Consider the following 20,905-nt stretch of genomic DNA (forward strand, 5'->3'; position numbering starts at 1 on the left):
GATGTCAAAGCACAGCAGCAGCTCTCCACAGCGATCCTCTATAGCGCCCTTTCTCCCGCAGCTCCGTCCTCATTGGAAGGAAGCAAGAGTGAAAGGCTGAAGTGAAATAGAGTGGGGACGAAGGCAGTGAAGAGAGAGAACGTGGGGAGAAGAGAAAAACGCAAGGGAAAAAAAGCAGCGTCGTAAAAGAGGTGACGGAGCTGTTCTCTCAATAAGAAGGGTGCCAGCGAGCCTTGCTCTCGCTTATGGCCACACCCCCTTGAGCACGCCTGATCTCGTCTGATCTCGGACGCTAAACAGGGATGGGCCTGGTTAGTACTTGGATGGGAGACCGCCTGGGAATACCAGGTGCTGCAAACTTTTAAGCGCAGGAGGCGCCCTATCCCCGCTCGCTCGCTCATTCCCCTGTTCACACGTGCAGTGCGGCTTGTCCGTCTGTTTATTTGTCAGCTTTGGCTAGACACGGGTGCTTGTGTATTAGCGTGAGCGTTTTTTATTCTGATCAGGAACAGTTTTACAAGTCCGCAAAGGATCGAGGAAAGGTTTATCGCCAGCTGAAAAGAGACACAGCGCTTCGGCTGTGGAGACTTGTTCGGCTGGCGTTCGGGGAATCGCGTTTTTCAGAATTGTATTGAGATCGTTTTCCACAGAGCTCAGATGTCAAAGCACAGCAGCAGCTCTCCACAGCGATCCTCTATAGCGCCCTTTCTCCCGCAGCTCCGTCCTCATTGGAAGGAAGCAAGAGTGAAAGGCTGAAGTGAAATAGAGCGGGGACGAAGGCAGTGAAGAGAGAGAACGTGGGAAGAAGAGAAAAACGCAAGGGAAAAAAAGCAGCGTCGTAAAAGAGGTGACGGAGCTGTCCTCTCAATAAGAAGGGTGCCAGCGAGCCTTGCTCTCGCTTACGGCCACACCCCCTTGAGCATGCCTGATCTCGTCTGATCTTGGAAGCTAAACAGGGATGGGCCTGGTTAGTACTTGGATGGGAGACCGCCTGGGAATACCAGGTGCTGTAAGCTTTTAAGCGCAGGAGGCGCCCTATCCCCGCTCGCTCGCTCATTCCCCTGTTCACACGTGCAGTGCGGCTTGTCCGTCTGTTTATTTGTCAGCTTTGGCGAGACACGGGTGCTTGTGTATTAGCGTGAGCGTTTTTTATTCTGATCAGGAACAGTTTTACAAGTCCGCAAAGGATCGAGGAAAGGTTTATCGCCAGCTGAAAAGAGACACAGCGCTTCGGCTGTGGAGACTTGTTCGGCTGGCGTTCGGAGAGTCGCGTTTTTCAGAATTGTATTGAGATCGTTTTCCACAGAGCTCAGATGTCAAAGCACAGCAGCAGCTCTCCACAGCGATCCTCTATAGCGCCCTTTCTCCCGCAGCTCCGTCCTCATTGGAAGGAAGCAAGAGTGAAAGGCTGAAGTGAAATAGAGCGGGGACGAAGGCAGTGAAGAGAGAGAACGTGGGAAGAAGAGAAAAACGCAAGGGAAAAAAAGCAGCGTCGTAAAAGAGGTGACTGAGCTGTCCTCTCAATAAGAAGGGTGCTAGCGAGCCTTGCCCTCACTTTTGGCCACACCCCCTTGAGCACGCCTGATCTCGTCTGATCTCGGAAGCTAAACAGGGATGGGCCTGGTTAGTACTTGGATGGGAGACCGCCTGGGGATACCAGGTGCTGTAAGCTTTTAAGCGCAGGAGGCGCCCTATCCCCGCTCGCTCGCTCATTCCCCTGTTCACACGTGCAGTGCGGCTTGTCCGTCTGTTTATTTGTCAGCTTTGGCGAGACACGGGTGCTTGTGTATTAGCGTGAGCGTTTTTTATTCTGATCAGGAACAGTTTTACAAGTCCGCAAAGGATCGAGGAAAGGTTTATCGCCAGCTGAAAAGAGACACAGCGCTTCGGCTGTGGAGACTTTATTAATAAGGCCCCTCAGTAGTTGAGATCTCTTTTATACCCATCTAGAAACATGCAATCAGCATGTTATTGCTGAAGCAATAGTCACAACATTATTCCACACCTGGGTGAGATGCGGGTTATGATGACAGTCATGCTTTCTACACCTTATACTGAGCTCAGAAATGGACCAAGCGGACATCTCACGAGCAGATCCCTCCGCGTATAAGAAAGGCAACTTGTCTCAGCAAAAATACCACGGATTCACATCCAAAATATGATAAAAAGGCAAAAACCCCACACTTGGAATGCAAACGTACCCTGAAAAGGAAACACGGTTTTAAAACGAACTTGATTTTCCCCTGGAGAAACCTTTTTATGGACACACATCGCATCTATTACACATGTAGAACTAAATATAAAGATAAAACTTAATATAAGAAGTCATGACATATCACACATGACGAAGTCTGGTCCAGAATAAACAGTTTACACTGACCCACCTTTATTTACCCTGGTCACTCACTTCTATTAACTGTTTAACTGGGTAACAAATTAATATTTGTTTCAATTTGGGATCTACACCTGGGAGCCCTGAAATGTTGGCCAGAGGGGAGAAGCTGATATTCAGACGTGAGAATATTTAAAAAAAAGGATCTGATGTTGTTTTTCACCTGTCTAATCAAAGCTTGTTAAAAAATTATCTGATTATAGGACACACGAGTTTATAATCATACTCATTCCACTTTTTAACCCCGTATATATGCACAATATGAAACGTATATACACTAAATCTCACGTGTGACTCCCATAATATACATTTCTTTACGAAAATTAGGAACACTTACTACAATTATCAACCCCCCATGACGAGGCAATATTTCATACCTTTGTTTCTTTGTGGGTTCAAAGTTCTGTCCTGTCGTTTCACACGTAATGTTTTGGTAGTTATCTCAATTTTCCTTTGCAATTATCTCCAAGATCATCATCAACTTTTTGTAAAATGCTATGCACAACTGATATTTAAAGAAAGTCCTGTACCAAAACTTCTTCGTAGGGAAAGACAACTTTTTTTTCCTTATGTTAGTCGCTACACGGTTACTCAAAAAATCCATTCACCGCCTTTAAAAAAAAGTTTCGTTTTTTATTGTGGTTCACTGACATTTCTGTCACAATTCTGAGGGACCCCAAATAAAATTCACTTGCTGGTATAAAGACGCCGGCGAGGATAAGACAGGTATCGAGCCACCTGCGTATCTAGCGGACGTTTAAAATAAAAAAATGGCATGTAATGTTGCGAAGGGCTACTGTTTTTTTTATAGTTTGTCGATTGTAAGGGACGTGGGCCGCGACAGAAATACGGGGTGGACGGGGTGGGAAAAGCTTTATTGATGGTTTGTTGTACCGCAACGGTCACAATTGACTCACCAGCAAAGATGGCGCCGAGGCCACATCGACTCCCTCCCGCCCTGCCTCGCACCGAAGCTTGAGCTGCGGAGCGCGACGCCAAACCGCCGGTCCACGGGCGCGGGCACCGGACATAGACGTCATAAACCCTTCCGAGGCGCAGGAATTATAGATCACGGTAGTTTCTTCTGGACCCGGGTTAGGGACAGTGTGCCCTCCGTGAGAGTCTTCTGAGGAAGCCAGTGTCTCATGGGTGTCCAGGCTTGGTACCATCTGTCCATCACAGGACACACAGACACACACACTCACTCACACACCCTGGACAGGACACCAGTCCCTCACAGGACACACACACACAACCTGGATAGGACACCAGTCCCTTACAGGACACTCAGACACACACACTCACACAACCTGGACAGGAACCAGTCCATCACATGACAAACACACACTCACTCACACACCCTGGACAGGACAGCACTCCATCACAGGACACACACACACCAGGGCCAGTTTTCCCAGAAGCCAATTAGCCCAAAAGCCTGTCTTTGGACCCGAAGAACACAGGGAGAACATGCAGACTCCACACAGACAGTCCCCCCCCCCGGGTTCAGACCCGAGCCCGGAGCCCCCCCGCGCTGAACCCCTCCGTACAGACGGCCGCACACAGCTCCGTTGTTCCCGATTCCCGAGGTGATCTGTTAAAAGAAGCCGGTGTGTTGCCTCCAGGTGACATTTCCTACTGGAGTCAGGACAGGAGGCTCTTCTGTACACAGAAGGGGGTGGGGAACAAGCCGCCCAGCCCTGTGGTTAAAGCCGATACCCCGGCTTCTCTCCAGACACAGCTGGGTGAGCTCCTCCAGTCAGTACAGGGGGCTCTACTGTACACAGAGGGTGGCGGGGGTGTGGAACAACTCCTTTGTTCGGGGCCTTGGGGCATTCTTGTTGTGAAAGGCGCTATATAAAAAAACTGAATTGAAATTGAATCTTACAGGTTTGGGTTTTTCGGAGATCTTGTCAGAGATCTTGTCTGACGTGCCATTTCAAAAACGTAACGACACTCCTCACTTCCGAGCGCCGCCGGTCTGTGACGTAACGTATGCTTACACAACCATGACGGTTTCATCATGGACAGCACGGAAGCCCGAAAAGTGGTTGACGTTTCAATTTGGCAACGCCAGGATGGATCCCAGTTTTTTTTTTATTTTGGGGGCCAAAGAGGACAAAAAAGGAAATGTCTGGAGGTGGATCGATGGTCATCTCTGCGGTTGTTCTGATGTTCTGGAAAAAACAAAACAAAAAAAAACGGCTCGCTTGCCCGGTCGTGTAGTGTTTCCACACCCCACGCAAATCAACTTCTCTTCGCCCCCTGGGGCTCGTCGCCCGCCGCACCCCTCTCACGTGATAGGGGCTTCCCCCGGCTGTGACGTACTTACCCCACCCCCTTCGGCCAACGTCATACCGAAGGTCGCGCTTCGGGCCGCGGCGATGTTGACGGACTGTCTTGTAGCGTGAGAAGGGTTTAAATTTCGACTTAAGGAGTTGGCCATCGTTATATTTCGCGAGGTATCATACGGGGGAAAAAGAACATTTATATTTATCAACCTACTAGTAATACTGGGTGGATGTCACGTTCCCCAAAGTTCAGTGCCTCTCTCTAATAAAGTAGAAACGCGACATTAAAAAAAAGAACTCCTATTCCCATTTGTAATAACCCCATCATGTTTTTCCCGGTGTGCGCTTATCTTTCGGAGACCGTTTCTCTCTGGTGTTGTTTTGCTGTTGGAATAAGTGCCGAGGTGACCCTTCTGTGTGGAGTCTGCGTATTCTCTCCAGCGGGTCGTTTCCTCCACCGCAGGGGCTGGTCGAACCGGGGTCTCCCAATCGTCACAGAAGTGTGTGTCGTTTTGGGTGGTGGTGGGGGGGTGCATCGGGGATACTGCGCCCCGAGGGGGTGACCTCTCACCTTACGCCGGACAAAGGGAGAAGACCTGTACCTTCACGAGTCCGGGTTGTGAAAACTTCTTCTGGCAGTTCAAAACGTTTCGAAGGGACTACAGCGCTACCCTGTTTTCCATTTGTATCGTGTATTATTAGACAGTCATAAGTATCTGTACTGATCACAGAGTCCCCCTCTCACTGCCAGGACTGAAGACCAGTGCAGCACGAATAATAATAATAATAATTAATAAGTCTGGACTCTCCACTCAGAGCTCCTCCCAGGTCAGGGGGATCCCCTCCAGCCCCCCCAGTGTGCAGCCCCTACCTGGATGATGCTCCAGTCCGCTCAGCACACAGCAGCTCTCAGTGGGGAGGAGAGCAGAGGGATGGAGCCAGTTTAGAGAGGGGGGTGATAAGGAGGCCATGATGGGTCAAGACCAGGGGGGGAATCAGGCCAGGACACTGGGGTAACACCCCTACTCTTCTCCAGAAACACCCCGGGATTGTTAACAAGCACAGAGAGGCAGGACCTCGGTTTTACGTCTCATCCGAAGGACGGCGCCTGTTTACAGTCCAGTGTCCCCCGTCACTATACTGGGGTATCAGGACCCACACAGACTGCAGGGTGAGAGCGCCCCCTGCTGGCCCCACTCACACCTCTCCCAGCAGCAACCTTGGGGGGGGGAGGGAAAAAACCAAAAGCTAAACAGATTTTTTTAAAAAAAAATTTATTGATGCTTAACAAAAGGCCATCAGTCCAGTCTGGGGCCCCTCAGCTTCAGTTCAGACCAGTCTGGGGCCCCCCAGCTTCAGTACAGTCTGGGGCCCCTCAGCTTCAGTCCAGTGCAGTCTGGGGTCCCTCAGCTTCAGTCCAGACTGGGGTCCTTCAGCATCGGTCCAGCACAGTCTGGGGTCCCTCAGCTTCGGTCCAGCACAGACTGGGGTCCCTCAGCTTCGGTCCAGCACAGTCTGGTGTCCCTCAGCTCCTGTCCAGTCCAGTCTGGGGTCCCTCAGCTTCGGTCCAGTCTGGTGTCTCTCAGCTCCGGTCCAGTCCAATTCAGTCCAGTCCAGTCCAGTCCAGATCTTAGCAGGCACAGAACCAGGAAAGGAACCTGGAAAGATATTGTTATTGCAGGTGTGAGGGACACAGACACAGACGTCACCATGACATCAAACAGCAAGAGGAGACTCCTCCTTGAATCACAGACACGACCGGGCGGCGCCCCCCCTGTCTGCTCACCTGCACCTCCTGCTTGAGAGACCAGGACAGGGTAAACCTTCCGCACCGAATGCCGGAAGCGTGAATGAGCTTAGGGGGACCACGCCCCTTCTCACTGGAGGAGGCGGGGATACACCCCAAACCCCTCCCTCAGTCTATCTGATTGGGTGGGAGGGTTCCTGCCTGAAAGAAGGCTGTGACTCTGAGTTGGGCGCTGACCCCGCCCCTGAAGTCAAAGGAAAGGCAGGCTTCCAACAATTCTTAGGGAATCTCAGCCAGAAAGGCAAAGCAAGGCGTATTTATATCAAGGTTTCTCTTGAAAGCGTCTTAGATAGAGAAGCACTGATTGACACTGGGGCTGAAATTAGTCTGATGTCAGCCGATCTACTCAGCGAGCTCAAACGAGTAGCGAAAGGAAAAGGCATCAGACTTAAGGTAGAACCGTGTAAGATAGATATTTCCAGCTATACCCAGGATCATGCCAGGATCACACACCGAGTGTGGGTGGCACTTAGGTTCGGGCCAATGAATGTGGTGCATCCTGTTTACATCTCTAGGTTTAAAACAGAGCCACTACTCATTGGCCAAGACCTGCTTGACAGGCTGGAGCCTCTGGTGGACTGCCAGCGTGGAAAATTGTGGGCTCAGGTCAAGAACCCTAAGCCTGTCGTACAGCAAAAAGGGGGGTTCAGTGGTTATGCTGTGACCACACAGTGCCCACTGAACACTATAGCTGAGTTGGAGGTTCCACCTGGTTCCTCTGGACGAGAAATAAATGTCTCTTCTTGCTTTCCAAAACTACAGGGAAGTCCTGCCCAGGCCAGCACTCCCACGGTCTCCCAACTACAGGAGCAGTGCTCCGAGCAGCTGCTTGACCCGCCAGGTAAAGCACACCCCCTTTTCATCCCTGAAGAAGAGTGGATCTCCCTGTCTGGTAATGAATGGGAGTCCTTTCTGTGCGCCCTGGTACCTCAGGGGGACCAGGACTACCACCCCATGGTGGTGGGAGGGGTCCAGGTGGCAGAAGTGCAGGTTGACGATGTAATTCTCAGCCTCAGCTCTGAGAAGTCCATAATCAGTGAAGGTCTGTTCAAGGACCTGTCGCAAAGCCGTCAGGTGACCCTGGTGACGCAGTCACAGGTTCTGTGGTGGGCACCCCCACCTCATAGGTCCATTTGGAGCAAAGGAAGTTGTGTAGCTTCCATCTCCATCGGAAAAAGGAAGTTTGCTCACTACTTCCAGGTAGCACCTCAGCTGGCCCATTCGGTCTGTATTGGTGCAGACCTGTTGGTTCGACTGGGCGCCCAGCTGGACACAGTAAACAGTGTGCTGTGGACACGGGTGAACCCAGATGCCCATTCTCTAAGCGGCGACCCCGAGAACATTCGGTCAGGTCAGACGATTCCTCAGGCCTGCCAGGTAATAAACGAATCGGACCTGATCGTTCCTGCATCAACAGCAGGGTTTCCGGTACGCCTTGTCCTGAAGAAGGGACAGAGAATGGATGCTGAGATGGTTTTCTTCCAACCATCAGCTCAGTTTATCAGACTGAACCTAGCAGTCTGTGGTACCCCCAGACTGGAACGGAATGGCCGAGCCACCTGCCTGTTGGTGCAGAACATAGCAAAACAAGATGTCAAAATCCCTGCTCGCACTGACATGGGACTGGTAATTGACAATGGTTTCTATGATTTTGAACTGGCCATCCCAGTACTGGGGCAGCTCCCTGGTCCCTTGGCCAGGGAGGGGGAAACGAGCAGGTGTACTACACCTACCCCCGGCAGATGATCGCAATTATGCCAATAGAGGGATTCTGCAACCAGGAGGTGTGCAGAGTGGACCTTAGCGATAAGGATGAGATGGTTGTGTACACAGTACACACAGGTGTTCTGACGGACCACTCAGCTAAGAGTGCGACCCGGGATACCGCCATGCCGTCAAAAGCGGGGTTCCTAGAGCAGGTACAGGAACAGGTTGGTAAGGCAGATGCCCTGGAAACGGAAAGCCAGCATCAGCAGCTGCGTCAGATCTTCCAGGATTTCCAGGAAGTGTTTGCACGGGACGCCTATGACTGCGGGGTGACGGATTTGCACACAGTGCACATTCCCACAGCCCCTGGCGCCCGCCCAACCTATGTCAGGCAGTATCGCATTCCCCTCACAGCATACGAGTCCATAAAGCAGACGTTGGATGCTCTACTAGAGCGTCAGATCATAAGGAAGTGTAACTCCACTTATAACTCCCCACTGTGGCCGGTGCTGAAACCCAATGGTAAGTGGCGTCTGACCATTGACTACCGGCAGCTGAATAAACAGGTTCCTTTGTCACGATGGCCAATGATCTACTTAGATCAGGAGTTAGCCAAGGTGACAACAGCGAAATATTTCACCACAGTGGATCTGGCCAATGGGTTCTGGACCCTTAAGGTAGAACCGACAGACCAGTACAAACTGGCCTTTTCCTTCGGAAACAGGCAGTTCACCTGGAATCGATGCCCCTTTGGGTATTCCAGCTCCCCAGCGGAGTTCAACATATTTCTGCACAAAGCCATGAGTGATGCAGCCGCCAGGGGCAACCTGGTCTATGTGGACGATATTCTGATGCGGAGTCAGACCTGGGAAGAACACATGGCCGAGATCAGGCATGTGTTGACCCAGCTCTCCCGTGCAGGGGCCAAACTGTCTCTGGCCAAGGGACAGTGGTGTAGGACCCAAGTGGAGTACGTGGGACTATTGGTTGGAGCCCAAGGCATACAGCCACAGTCCAGCAGAGTCCAAGCTATCCAGAATATGTAGTCGCCCACTAACCTGTCTGAACTGCGCAGCTTTCTGGGAGTATGTAATTATTCCCGGCAGTTCATTGAGGATTACGCTGAAATAGCAAGGCCCCTCCACAAGCTGTTGCAGAAAGACGTGCCCTTTGAGTGGGGACCTTCCCCAGAACAGGCTGTGATGGAGCTGAAGCGCAAACTCGGTAGTGCGCCGTGCTTGGCCTACCCTGACAAAAATAAGGTCTTCTACCTTGAAGCAGGGTTCTCAGAGCACTGCCTTGGGGCTGCTCTGAGTCAGGAATATGACCAAGAGCGAAGGGTGGTGGCGTATGCCAGTCGAGCCCTGACCCCAGTGGAGCAAAAGTTCTTGGACTGCGAGAAGGCCCTGTTGTCTACAGTCTGGTCGGTAGAACACTTCCGTAGTTATGTTGGGGGACAAAAGATCATCATCGAAACCTGCCACCAACCTGTGACATTCCTGCATAGCCAGAGACTGAAAGCAGGCAGGGTGTCAAATAGCAGGATTGTGGCATGGATGATGGCCCTACAAGGCTATGAGATAGAGGTACGTTATGCACAGAGCAAGAAAATGTACCTGGGACAGGGCCTGGCTTTGGGCCAAGTGTGTCACGGCTGTGACACTGACATTGAAGCTCCAGAAATGATTCCCGCTGCTGAGCTACCGAACAATCATCGGTACTACGATGAGAACGTGGGCCAGGGCTTACCCATGGCCTATGTTGACGGTTGCTCTTTTCGCCACGAACAGCAGGTGCTAGCAGGGGTAGGTGTAGTCTGGCAAGACAATACTCCCTGTGGGCCGACCCGCTATAAGCTAGGACCAAAGACTAGTCAGTATGCGGAAGTAGCTGGGGTGCTGATCACCCTCCAGCAGGCCCTGACAAATGGCCTTAAACAATTTGTCATCTGTAGTGACTCGAACTACGCCCGACATAGCTTCGTGTCCCATCTTCCGTATTGGAAGGGTAACGGCATGAAAAATGCCCGGGGCAAGGAAGTAAAGAACAAAGAGTTGTTCCTGGCCAGTGACAAGCTCACGACCGAGGCTGGAATGATGGTTTACTGGAGGAAGGTGAAGGGACACTCCCAGGTGAAGGGACCCGACAAAGACGGGAATGATGAGGCCGACCGGCTGGCCAAATCTGGCGCCTTAGAGGGTGATCCCTGGCAGTTCCAGCAGGAATGGCTACCCCCAGAAACCGTGGCTGAGGTCAAGGCGGTCACCCGAAGCAGGGCTAGACAGGATGTCGGAGCCGACCCTCAATCTGTAGTGCTTGGGTCACAGGGTTTTAACACCGATCTTGCGGAAATGCAGAAACAGGACCCAGCAATTGGGCAAATGTATCAGCATATCGCTGACCCAGTGCGTCAACCTCTTTCAGAGCAGGTGCTGAGCCAGTCTCCGGAGCTGAAGGAGCTGGCAGAGGTGAAAGACAACCTAAAAATTATAAAGGGGTTGTTGGTTTGTGTACCAGTTGCACAAGGTGTCCCAAAGTGGGTAGTTCCCCGCTGTCATCGGGGGCTCATGATCCAACACGCTCATGACGAACCCTGTGGGGGTCACCGGGAAATCAAGGCCACGTACGACACTATCCCGCAGGTGGCATTCTGGCCTCACATGGGCCAAGACATCGCCGCGTATGTAAAGGGGTGTCTGACGTGTAGCCAGTTCCAACCATCACGGCCCTTGCACCGTGCACCACTCCAGAAAAAGGGCATGACATTCCCCTGGTCCAATCTACAAATGGATTGGGTGGGGCCGCTGGTGAGGTCATCCAGAGGGAACAAATATTTCCTCACTGTTACGTGTGCATTCACAAAATGGATTGAGTGCCTCCCAGCACCCAACGACACGGCAGAGACAACTGCAGTGCTGTTGGTGAACCATGTGTTCAGTCGATGGGGACTCCCCCTGACCGTGAACTCGGATTGGGGAACCCATTTCACAGCTACAGTAATGGCAACCCTGTGGAATATGCTTGGGGTCAAGGCCCAGTTGCATATCTCCTACCACCCTCAATCCTCGGGCCAGGCAGAAAGGGCAAACCGAACGGTGGTTAGTATGCTCAAAAAGTTTGTCTCCACCAACAGTAGGGACTGGGACATTAAGCTGCCCCTGGTTCTGATGGCCATCCGAGCCACGCCCCATTGCTCTACGGGGGTCCCACCTTTTGAGATGATGACAGGTCGGAAGATGACTCTTCCCCTACACTGTCTCTATGGGGTGGAGGACCTGAGCACGACGGGGGCTGCTACGGCCCATCAGTATGTGTCAGACCTGCGAGCACATCTGCAGGCAACCTTTGCTTTTGCCCAGAACAATCTGGGAAGGAGTGCAGAGGGTAGGAAAGCATACTATGACCGAAAGGCAGTTAACCAGGAACTCCAAGTAGGAGACAAGGTCCTGTACTTCCAGTTTGCCAAACCCACAGGCGTGGCCCGGAAGTTCTTACCCAGTTGGACAGGACCCCACGAGATTGTCGATAAGGTATCACCGGTAGCTTATCGAATTCGGATTGAAAAGGGAAGGCAATCTCTGGTCTACAAGTGGGTGCATCGCAACCACCTCCGGTTGTATCGCCCATCTCAAATGGCGCCAGAGGACACAGAATAGGGTTAAAAGTCTAAACCCGATCAAAGAGGGGGGTGCCCCTTTGTAGTTGCAGGTAGTTAGGTACTGTACTGTAGGTCCTGCTAGGAAAATATATTCAAAAATATAGTGGAACTGTACCATGTGCCTCATCTGTGTTCCAGAATGGGAATCCTAAAACTGCCACGGCTGGTCCTGACAGTACTGTGGATCGCCTCGACACAGCCTCTTGTGGAGTTGTGGAACCCGGTCCTCCTACCGGCATAGTCCTGCAGGACGCTCCCGGATTGTTGTTAACAAATTGCAGAACATATACTCAGCGAGTGTATGTACGGCTGGACCCACATGATGTGTTTCGGAAGCACATCAACATGAACAGTAGGGTGTCCTATCATGGTAGGCAGTGGGCTGGGGATACTGTATGGCATGCCCAGCTAGACACTATACACATGCTCCGCCAGCTGAGGAAGGCAACAGTCACCCAGGAGGAGATGACAGGCCTCAGCCGCCCCAAAAGGTTCTTGGGGGGTCTGATTGCTGCGGCCTCCGCCGTGGGTTCGCTATTTTCAGCGGGTCTGTTTGCTGCTAACACTGTCACCCTGACCACCCTGAGAAGGCAGGTGTCTGGGTTACGTAAGGAAATGCCAGAAATTTATGACAAGCTGTATCAACAGCAGCAGCGGCTGGAAAGCCTAGGGAAAACCTTACAGGGCACAATTTTAGCAGTAAACCTTCATGCAGCACTGTTAAATAACACCCTCCACACCGTGGGCAGGATTGTCGACGTGTTACAGTGGTACTATGCTTATGTGCAACAGGTCAGAATGCTGATGCAGGATCTGCTTAGGGAGCTTAGTGCCACAGTAACTAGCCTAGCCATGGGACAGATTCCAACCTACTTGGTTCCACTGTCCTTAGTAGAAGAAGTACTGAAGACAACCACTTCCGAGATGGTGCAGCCATTGCAAGTACATCTTGCATACAGTCTAGGCAGTGCCATTCCCATACATGTCAACCCCGAAGCCAAGGAAATAGGTTTCCTGTTGAACCTTCCCATCGTGAGTAGCAAGGATATCTATAGACTCAAGTCTATATTGAACGTTGGCTTCTGGAGGGGGGACATGCATGTGAAGTTGACCACCCCACCGCTCGTAGCTTACCAGGAGGATGATCCGAATTTGTACCTTGTTCCAAACCTGGAACTGTGTATATCAACCAAGGATATCCACTGGGTATGCCCAAGTAAGCCATTCCTTAGGGACACAACTCAGAGGTTGTGTGGTATCAGAAAGGGGGCTGCCACTGAAAAGTGTAAAGCCACAGTGACGAGCAAACGTGAGGTTAACGAACCCCAGGTTGAGCAGGTGGGAAAGAAATGGCTGGTCAGCACACCACAGTTAACGGTTACAATAACCTATGACAGACATGATACAGCTACCGAAGTGCAGCTACCCAACCAAACAGTTTTTCTACAAGTTCCTGAAGGAGCTATAGTGCATCTCAACGATTTAGCACTGTATCACCTGGAGTCAGAACTGTATGAAACGGAACTCGAGATTGTGGACGCTTTCAGAGGACACAGCGTTGACTTGGATGAGAGAATCCAAGAGACAGTAAGTCTTGAGGGTGTACAGGTAGTCGAATTTGTTCTCAACGACACAAACTTAAAAACTACACTGGTAGGTCCCAAGCACAGTCGTTGTGGATCCTCTGGGGCGCTAGGAACAGTAAACGTGGTCATCTTGACACTGCTGCTGGGTAGCTGGATCATGGCTGGGGTAATGTGTTGGATGCTGTTCTCTTGTATCAAAGCCTTGCGGGGTAGTTTGAATGAGACAAAGGGAGCAATGGTTTATCACCGAAATCAGGTAACCACTCCCAAGCGTCTGCCTGCTGCAGAGCTATCCGATACTGATAGTGAACTGCCGGAAGTTTAAGGTCTAGGGCTAATGATGACGCCCGATGCCTCATTTCTATGTACCTTATAACTGAGAGCAGGTATACGCAATGTTCTTTCCAACACTATTTCCTGTACAAATTCTCGAGAGGTAATGTGAATATTGGGTGGTAGAATCCACCGGGGTACAACAGACATCACTTAACTCTGTTTTTGTTTTGAAGGCAACAACGCCTCAGGACCTCGTGACCTTCAAAAAGGGGGGATATGTAGCGGCAATGCTTGTTAATAAGACATAATTAAGCGTTGGAATGCTTTCCGAAATGAGGCCCCATCTCACCCTCCATCTCTGTGGTGCAGCCACAGAGAAAGTATACATGCAGATTGATTTAAGATGTGTGTGTGCGTTGTTAGTTGTTCTGACGATTGATTTTCTAAAAGCTACAACGAACAACCTTGTGATTACTGCTACAGTTAATAATTGTCTCAGTAAACCATCAAACCACTACAATTCACAGAGATTTAGCCTGGAATGTCGTCCACCAGTGCTTACCGGTACGAACTTTCTTGTACCGTAGGGGCCTCACCCCCAGCCCTCGCTGCGTTAGGGTGGGCTGCGGCGAGGAGGAGACTGTGACCCATCTCCTGTGGTCCTGTTTTTTTGCTAAGGCCTTCTGGGCACAGTTTGAAGATTGGTTGCAAGCTCTCTCGCCCCAATTTACCCTGACCGCTGCTTTCGTCATATAAGGCATCTCTCCTGTCAAACTTCCTCCTGACGTGTTTGACAGGATCTGGGCCGTGGTGAACAGTGGGAAAGACGCCCTGTGGAGAGTGAGGAACATGGGGCTGTTCAAAGGCATCGAGGTCCCAGTCAAGGCAGCAGGTAGCCTGGCCCTGTTCATCACCCGAGAGAACTATTACCTCAGAGATCTGTGGAGAGAAGGGAGGGAGGAAGCAGAAAATCTGAGGGAAATAGAGAGCATAGGTCAATATCTCAAGAAACTGTGAAAAACATTATCATGTTGAAGTAAAGAATGTGATTTGCGCCAGATAAAAAGAAATTGTTGCTATGTAACTGGTACCGTGTCAAAATGTAATGAAATGTGATCATATATACTGTACTGTTTTAAGTATGTATATTAATGTAAAGCTTTCTAAAGCTTTCACTCCGGCTGTGCTGACCCCTGCCAATTCCCCAAATGTGGGAATCTCGACTGCATAATTTCTGGTAGTGGGGGACTGCGTTCGCGCTCTCCCCTGATGTGCTTGGTCCAATATCAGATGCGGAAGAGTTACGACACCACGAGCTGCGATAGGATCCCAGTTCGAAGGGAGTCGATTCCACTGCTGGTTCTCGGTTTCTTTTAGTTAGAGGTCCGGAGAAGCATTTCAAGCTCGTTGCACTACTCCTTCCGGACATTCATTCCCTTTTCAAAGTCAGTCGTTTTGCTGTAGTCTGCATTATTTAGGCTGATTATCGAGGTTAGCCTTTATTTGGTCATGGGGGCCTCGGTACTGTATGCTAATTCTCAAGACAGTTTCACCCGTTTTCTGATTGCTAGGTTCTGTACCAGTGTAGACATGTCAAACAGTGAATGGCTGTACCTCTATTGTATCCCTGCTCAATTAATGAAATCAGTAATAAATGAATATATGTATAGTTATACGAAAAACAAGTGGTTTATCGACTCATCTTCATTTGCAGATTTAGAGGCAGATTCGATATTCGTTTTACAAATGGGTTTTTTTTTATATGGGTCACACTCATGCCATAGCAACAAAACATCTCTAGAAATGAGGCTATAGATCACCTTTCCATCCTACAGGTTTTCTTCCCAAAGCCTAAGGCACCAACGGTGACCCCTGCTGGCCGAGAGAGCAAAAGCTTACAGCACCTGGTATTCCCAGGCAGTCTCCCATGCAAGCACTAACCAGGCCTGACCCTACTTAGCTTCAGAGATCAGACGCGTTCAGGGTGGTGTGGCCGCAGGTGAAAGTAATAGCACCTGACTCGCTACTTGAAGCTGTGTGTGGTTGGGGTTCCGTGCCCCCCGAGCTTGACTGAAGTATCGTTCGTGTGCAACTCTTTGGAAAGGAGCCTCTTTCCAAATTGCATTGCGTACCTGGATGTTGGCGAATGTGCTCCCTTGTGTTGGCTTGTCCCGCACTGGAGGAGAACAAACAAACTGCTCGGAGGAGCACAAGGCAAGTCTTCACAAGACAAAAACCTCCAGTGCACAGCACTCTGAAAACATTTCTGGGCTGTCGCGTGTTTATTTCAGCACATAAAGCACACCAGTCCAACACGTCGGCCGGGCGCGCGGCGCCTCCGCCCTCTTGTGGCTTGCAGCGTCAGAGCAAGAGGCTCCTTCTCGCTGCCTTTCCGCTGTGTTGCAGAGCCCCGAGAGGGAACCTGGAGCGCACACTTTGTGGGGGGAGATATTGACCTATGCTCTCAATTTCCCACAGATTTTCTGCTTCCTCCCTCCCTTCTCTCCACAGATCTCTGAGGTAATAGTTCTCTCGGGTGATGAACAGGGCCAGGCTACCTGCTGCCTTGACTGGGACCTCGATGCCTTTGAACAGCCCCATGTTCCTCACTCTCCACAGGGCGTCTTTCCCACTGTTCACCACGGCCCAGATCCTGTCAAACACGTCAGGAGGAAGTTTGACAGGAGAGATGCCTTATATGACGAAAGCAGCGGTCAGGGTAAATTGGGGCGAGAGAGCTTGCAACCAATCTTCAAACTGTGCCCAGAAGGCCTTAGCAAAAAAACAGGACCACAGGAGATGGGTCACAGTCTCCTCCTCGCCGCAGCCCACCCTAACGCAGCGAGGGCTGGGGGTGAGGCCCCTACGGTACAAGAAAGTTCGTACCGGTAAGCACTGGTGGACGACATTCCAGGCTAAATCTCTGTGAATTGTAGTGGTTTGATGGTTTACTGAGACAATTATTAACTGTAGCAGTAATCACAAGGTTGTTCGTTGTAGCTTTTAGAAAATCAAGCGTCTTTCCCACTGTTCACCACGGCCCAGATCCTGTCAAACACGTCAGGAGGAAGTTTGACAGGAGAGATGCCGTTGTAGCGGCAATGCTTGTTAATAAGACAGAATTAGGCGGTGGTATGCTGTCCTAAATGAGGCCCCATCTCACCTTCCATCTCTGTGGTGCAGCCACAGAGAAAGTATTCATGCAGGCTGATTTAAGATGTTTTCTTTTGATAAGGGACAGCTCCCAGATGGGGATGCACTTAGCTAAGCCTGGCTAGCATGATCAATGGTCATCCATTAGCGCCTATCTGTCTAGGGAGTGCCAAATGGACATCTGGACTGCATTCCTAAGTGTCAAGAGTAAGTGACTCATATCTCAACTTGATCAACCAATCAGGGACTGGCAGGGCGTGGTAATACCACGTGGGTCTCCAATGCCCGCCAAACTCTCAACCAATCAGCACACATCTGTGTCTTGGTCAAAAAGTGAGCGCAAGCTCAGATCGGGGCTCTCCTTGGCCATTTTCGCACATCCTCAGAGAAAATCATGTGACAACTGCTGTTGTCTGCAAAGGGGACTTGGACTTTGTTATAAGCGCAAGGCCGAGGATCCTGTACGTACTCAGAATTCAGAAAGCTTTTAAGCGCAGGAGGCGCCCTATCCCTGCTCGCTCGCTCATTCCCCTGTTCACACGTGCAGTGCGGCTTGTCCGTCTGTTTATTTGTCAGCTTTGGCTAGACACGGGTGCTTGTGTATTAGCGTGAGCGTTTTTTATTCTGATCAGGAACAGTTTTACAAGTCCGCAAAGGATCGAGGAAAGGTTTATCGCCAGCTGAAAAGAGACACAGCGCTTCGGCTGTGGAGACTTGTTCGGCTGGCGTTCGGAGAGTCGCGTTTTTCAGAATTGTATTGAGATCGTTTTCCACAGAGCTCAGATGTCAAAGCACAGCAGCAGCTCTCCACAGCGATCCTCTATAGCGCCCTTTCTCCCGCAGCTCCGTCCTCATTGGAAGGAAGCAAGAGTGAAAGGCTGAAGTGAAATAGAGTGGGGACGAAGGCAGTGAAGAGAGAGAACGTGGGGAGAAGAGAAAAACGCAAGGGAAAAAAAGCAGCGTCGTAAAAGAGGTGACGGAGCTGTTCTCTCAATAAGAAGGGTGCCAGCGAGCCTTGCTCTCGCTTATGGCCACACCCCCTTGAGCACGCCTGATCTCGTCTGATCTCGGACGCTAAACAGGGATGGGCCTGGTTAGTACTTGGATGGGAGACCGCCTGGGAATACCAGGTGCTGCAAACTTTTAAGCGCAGGAGGCGCCCTATCCCCGCTCGCTCGCTCATTCCCCTGTTCACACGTGCAGTGCGGCTTGTCCGTCTGTTTATTTGTCAGCTTTGGCTAGACACGGGTGCTTGTGTATTAGCGTGAGCGTTTTTTATTCTGATCAGGAACAGTTTTACAAGTCCGCAAAGGATCGAGGAAAGGTTTATCGCCAGCTGAAAAGAGACACAGCGCTTCGGCTGTGGAGACTTGTTCGGCTGGCGTTCGGGGAATCGCGTTTTTCAGAATTGTATTGAGATCGTTTTCCACAGAGCTCAGATGTCAAAGCACAGCAGCAGCTCTCCACAGCGATCCTCTATAGCGCCCTTTCTCCCGCAGCTCCGTCCTCATTGGAAGGAAGCAAGAGTGAAAGGCTGAAGTGAAATAGAGCGGGGACGAAGGCAGTGAAGAGAGAGAACGTGGGAAGAAGAGAAAAACGCAAGGGAAAAAAAGCAGCGTCGTAAAAGAGGTGACGGAGCTGTCCTCTCAATAAGAAGGGTGCCAGCGAGCCTTGCTCTCGCTTACGGCCACACCCCCTTGAGCATGCCTGATCTCGTCTGATCTTGGAAGCTAAACAGGGATGGGCCTGGTTAGTACTTGGATGGGAGACCGCCTGGGAATACCAGGTGCTGTAAGCTTTTAAGCGCAGGAGGCGCCCTATCCCCGCTCGCTCGCTCATTCCCCTGTTCACACGTGCAGTGCGGCTTGTCCGTCTGTTTATTTGTCAGCTTTGGCGAGACACGGGTGCTTGTGTATTAGCGTGAGCGTTTTTTATTCTGATCAGGAACAGTTTTACAAGTCCGCAAAGGATCGAGGAAAGGTTTATCGCCAGCTGAAAAGAGACACAGCGCTTCGGCTGTGGAGACTTGTTCGGCTGGCGTTCGGAGAGTCGCGTTTTTCAGAATTGTATTGAGATCGTTTTCCACAGAGCTCAGATGTCAAAGCACAGCAGCAGCTCTCCACAGCGATCCTCTATAGCGCCCTTTCTCCCGCAGCTCCGTCCTCATTGGAAGGAAGCAAGAGTGAAAGGCTGAAGTGAAATAGAGCGGGGACGAAGGCAGTGAAGAGAGAGAACGTGGGAAGAAGAGAAAAACGCAAGGGAAAAAAAGCAGCGTCGTAAAAGAGGTGACTGAGCTGTCCTCTCAATAAGAAGGGTGCTAGCGAGCCTTGCCCTCACTTTTGGCCACACCCCCTTGAGCACGCCTGATCTCGTCTGATCTCGGAAGCTAAACAGGGATGGGCCTGGTTAGTACTTGGATGGGAGACCGCCTGGGGATACCAGGTGCTGTAAGCTTTTAAGCGCAGGAGGCGCCCTATCCCCGCTCGCTCGCTCATTCCCCTGTTCACACGTGCAGTGCGGCTTGTCCGTCTGTTTATTTGTCAGCTTTGGCGAGACACGGGTGCTTGTGTATTAGCGTGAGCGTTTTTTATTCTGATCAGGAACAGTTTTACAAGTCCGCAAAGGATCGAGGAAAGGTTTATCGCCAGCTGAAAAGAGACACAGCGCTTCGGCTGTGGAGACTTTATTAATAAGGCCCCTCAGTAGTTGAGATCTCTTTTATACCCATCTAGAAACATGCAATCAGCATGTTATTGCTGAAGCAATAGTCACAACATTATTCCACACCTGGGTGAGATGCGGGTTATGATGACAGTCATGCTTTCTACACCTTATACTGAGCTCAGAAATGGACCAAGCGGACATCTCACGAGCAGATCCCTCCGCGTATAAGAAAGGCAACTTGTCTCAGCAAAAATACCACGGATTCACATCCAAAATATGATAAAAAGGCAAAAACCCCACACTTGGAATGCAAACGTACCCTGAAAAGGAAACACGGTTTTAAAACGAACTTGATTTTCCCCTGGAGAAACCTTTTTATGGACACACATCGCATCTATTACACATGTAGAACTAAATATAAAGATAAAACTTAATATAAGAAGTCATGACATATCACACATGACGAAGTCTGGTCCAGAATAAACAGTTTACACTGACCCACCTTTATTTACCCTGGTCACTCACTTCTATTAACTGTTTAACTGGGTAACAAATTAATATTTGTTTCAATTTGGGATCTACACCTGGGAGCCCTGAAATGTTGGCCAGAGGGGAGAAGCTGATATTCAGACGTGAGAATATTTAAAAAAAAGGATCTGATGTTGTTTTTCACCTGTCTAATCAAAGCTTGTTAAAAAATTATCTGATTATAGGACACACGAGTTTATAATCATACTCATTCCACTTTTTAACCCCGTATATATGCACAATATGAAACGTATATACACTAAATCTCACGTGTGACTCCCATAATATACATTTCTTTACGAAAATTAGGAACACTTACTACAATTATCAACCCCCCATGACGAGGCAATATTTCATACCTTTGTTTCTTTGTGGGTTCAAAGTTCTGTCCTGTCGTTTCACACGTAATGTTTTGGTAGTTATCTCAATTTTCCTTTGCAATTATCTCCAAGATCATCATCAACTTTTTGTAAAATGCTATGCACAACTGATATTTAAAGAAAGTCCTGTACCAAAACTTCTTCGTAGGGAAAGACAACTTTTTTTTCCTTATGTTAGTCGCTACACGGTTACTCAAAAAATCCATTCACCGCCTTTAAAAAAAAGTTTCGTTTTTTATTGTGGTTCACTGACATTTCTGTCACAATTCTGAGGGACCCCAAATAAAATTCACTTGCTGGTATAAAGACGCCGGCGAGGATAAGACAGGTATCGAGCCACCTGCGTATCTAGCGGACGTTTAAAATAAAAAAATGGCATGTAATGTTGCGAAGGGCTACTGTTTTTTTTATAGTTTGTCGATTGTAAGGGACGTGGGCCGCGACAGAAATACGGGGTGGACGG

At 50.1% G+C, this 20,905-nt stretch overlaps 6 pseudogenes; all 6 read left to right on the forward strand.

The window, feature by feature from the left end:
* Positions 1–241: 241 nt before the first annotated feature.
* On the forward strand, positions 242–360 carry LOC148666725 (5S ribosomal RNA; annotated as a pseudogene).
* A 537-nt stretch (positions 361–897) lies between these two features.
* Positions 898–1,016, forward strand: LOC148666726 (5S ribosomal RNA; annotated as a pseudogene).
* A 537-nt stretch (positions 1,017–1,553) lies between these two features.
* On the forward strand, positions 1,554–1,672 carry LOC148666727 (5S ribosomal RNA; annotated as a pseudogene).
* Positions 1,673–17,893: 16,221 nt separating this feature from the next.
* On the forward strand, positions 17,894–18,012 carry LOC148666728 (5S ribosomal RNA; annotated as a pseudogene).
* A 537-nt stretch (positions 18,013–18,549) lies between these two features.
* On the forward strand, positions 18,550–18,668 carry LOC148666729 (5S ribosomal RNA; annotated as a pseudogene).
* A 537-nt stretch (positions 18,669–19,205) lies between these two features.
* Positions 19,206–19,324, forward strand: LOC148666730 (5S ribosomal RNA; annotated as a pseudogene).
* Positions 19,325–20,905: the final 1,581 nt, after the last annotated feature.

This window comes from Lepisosteus platostomus, chromosome 5 (genome assembly GCF_059453375.1).
Source record: "Lepisosteus platostomus isolate fLepPlt1 chromosome 5, fLepPlt1.hap1, whole genome shotgun sequence".
Classification (NCBI taxonomy): domain Eukaryota; kingdom Metazoa; phylum Chordata; class Actinopteri; order Semionotiformes; family Lepisosteidae; genus Lepisosteus; species Lepisosteus platostomus.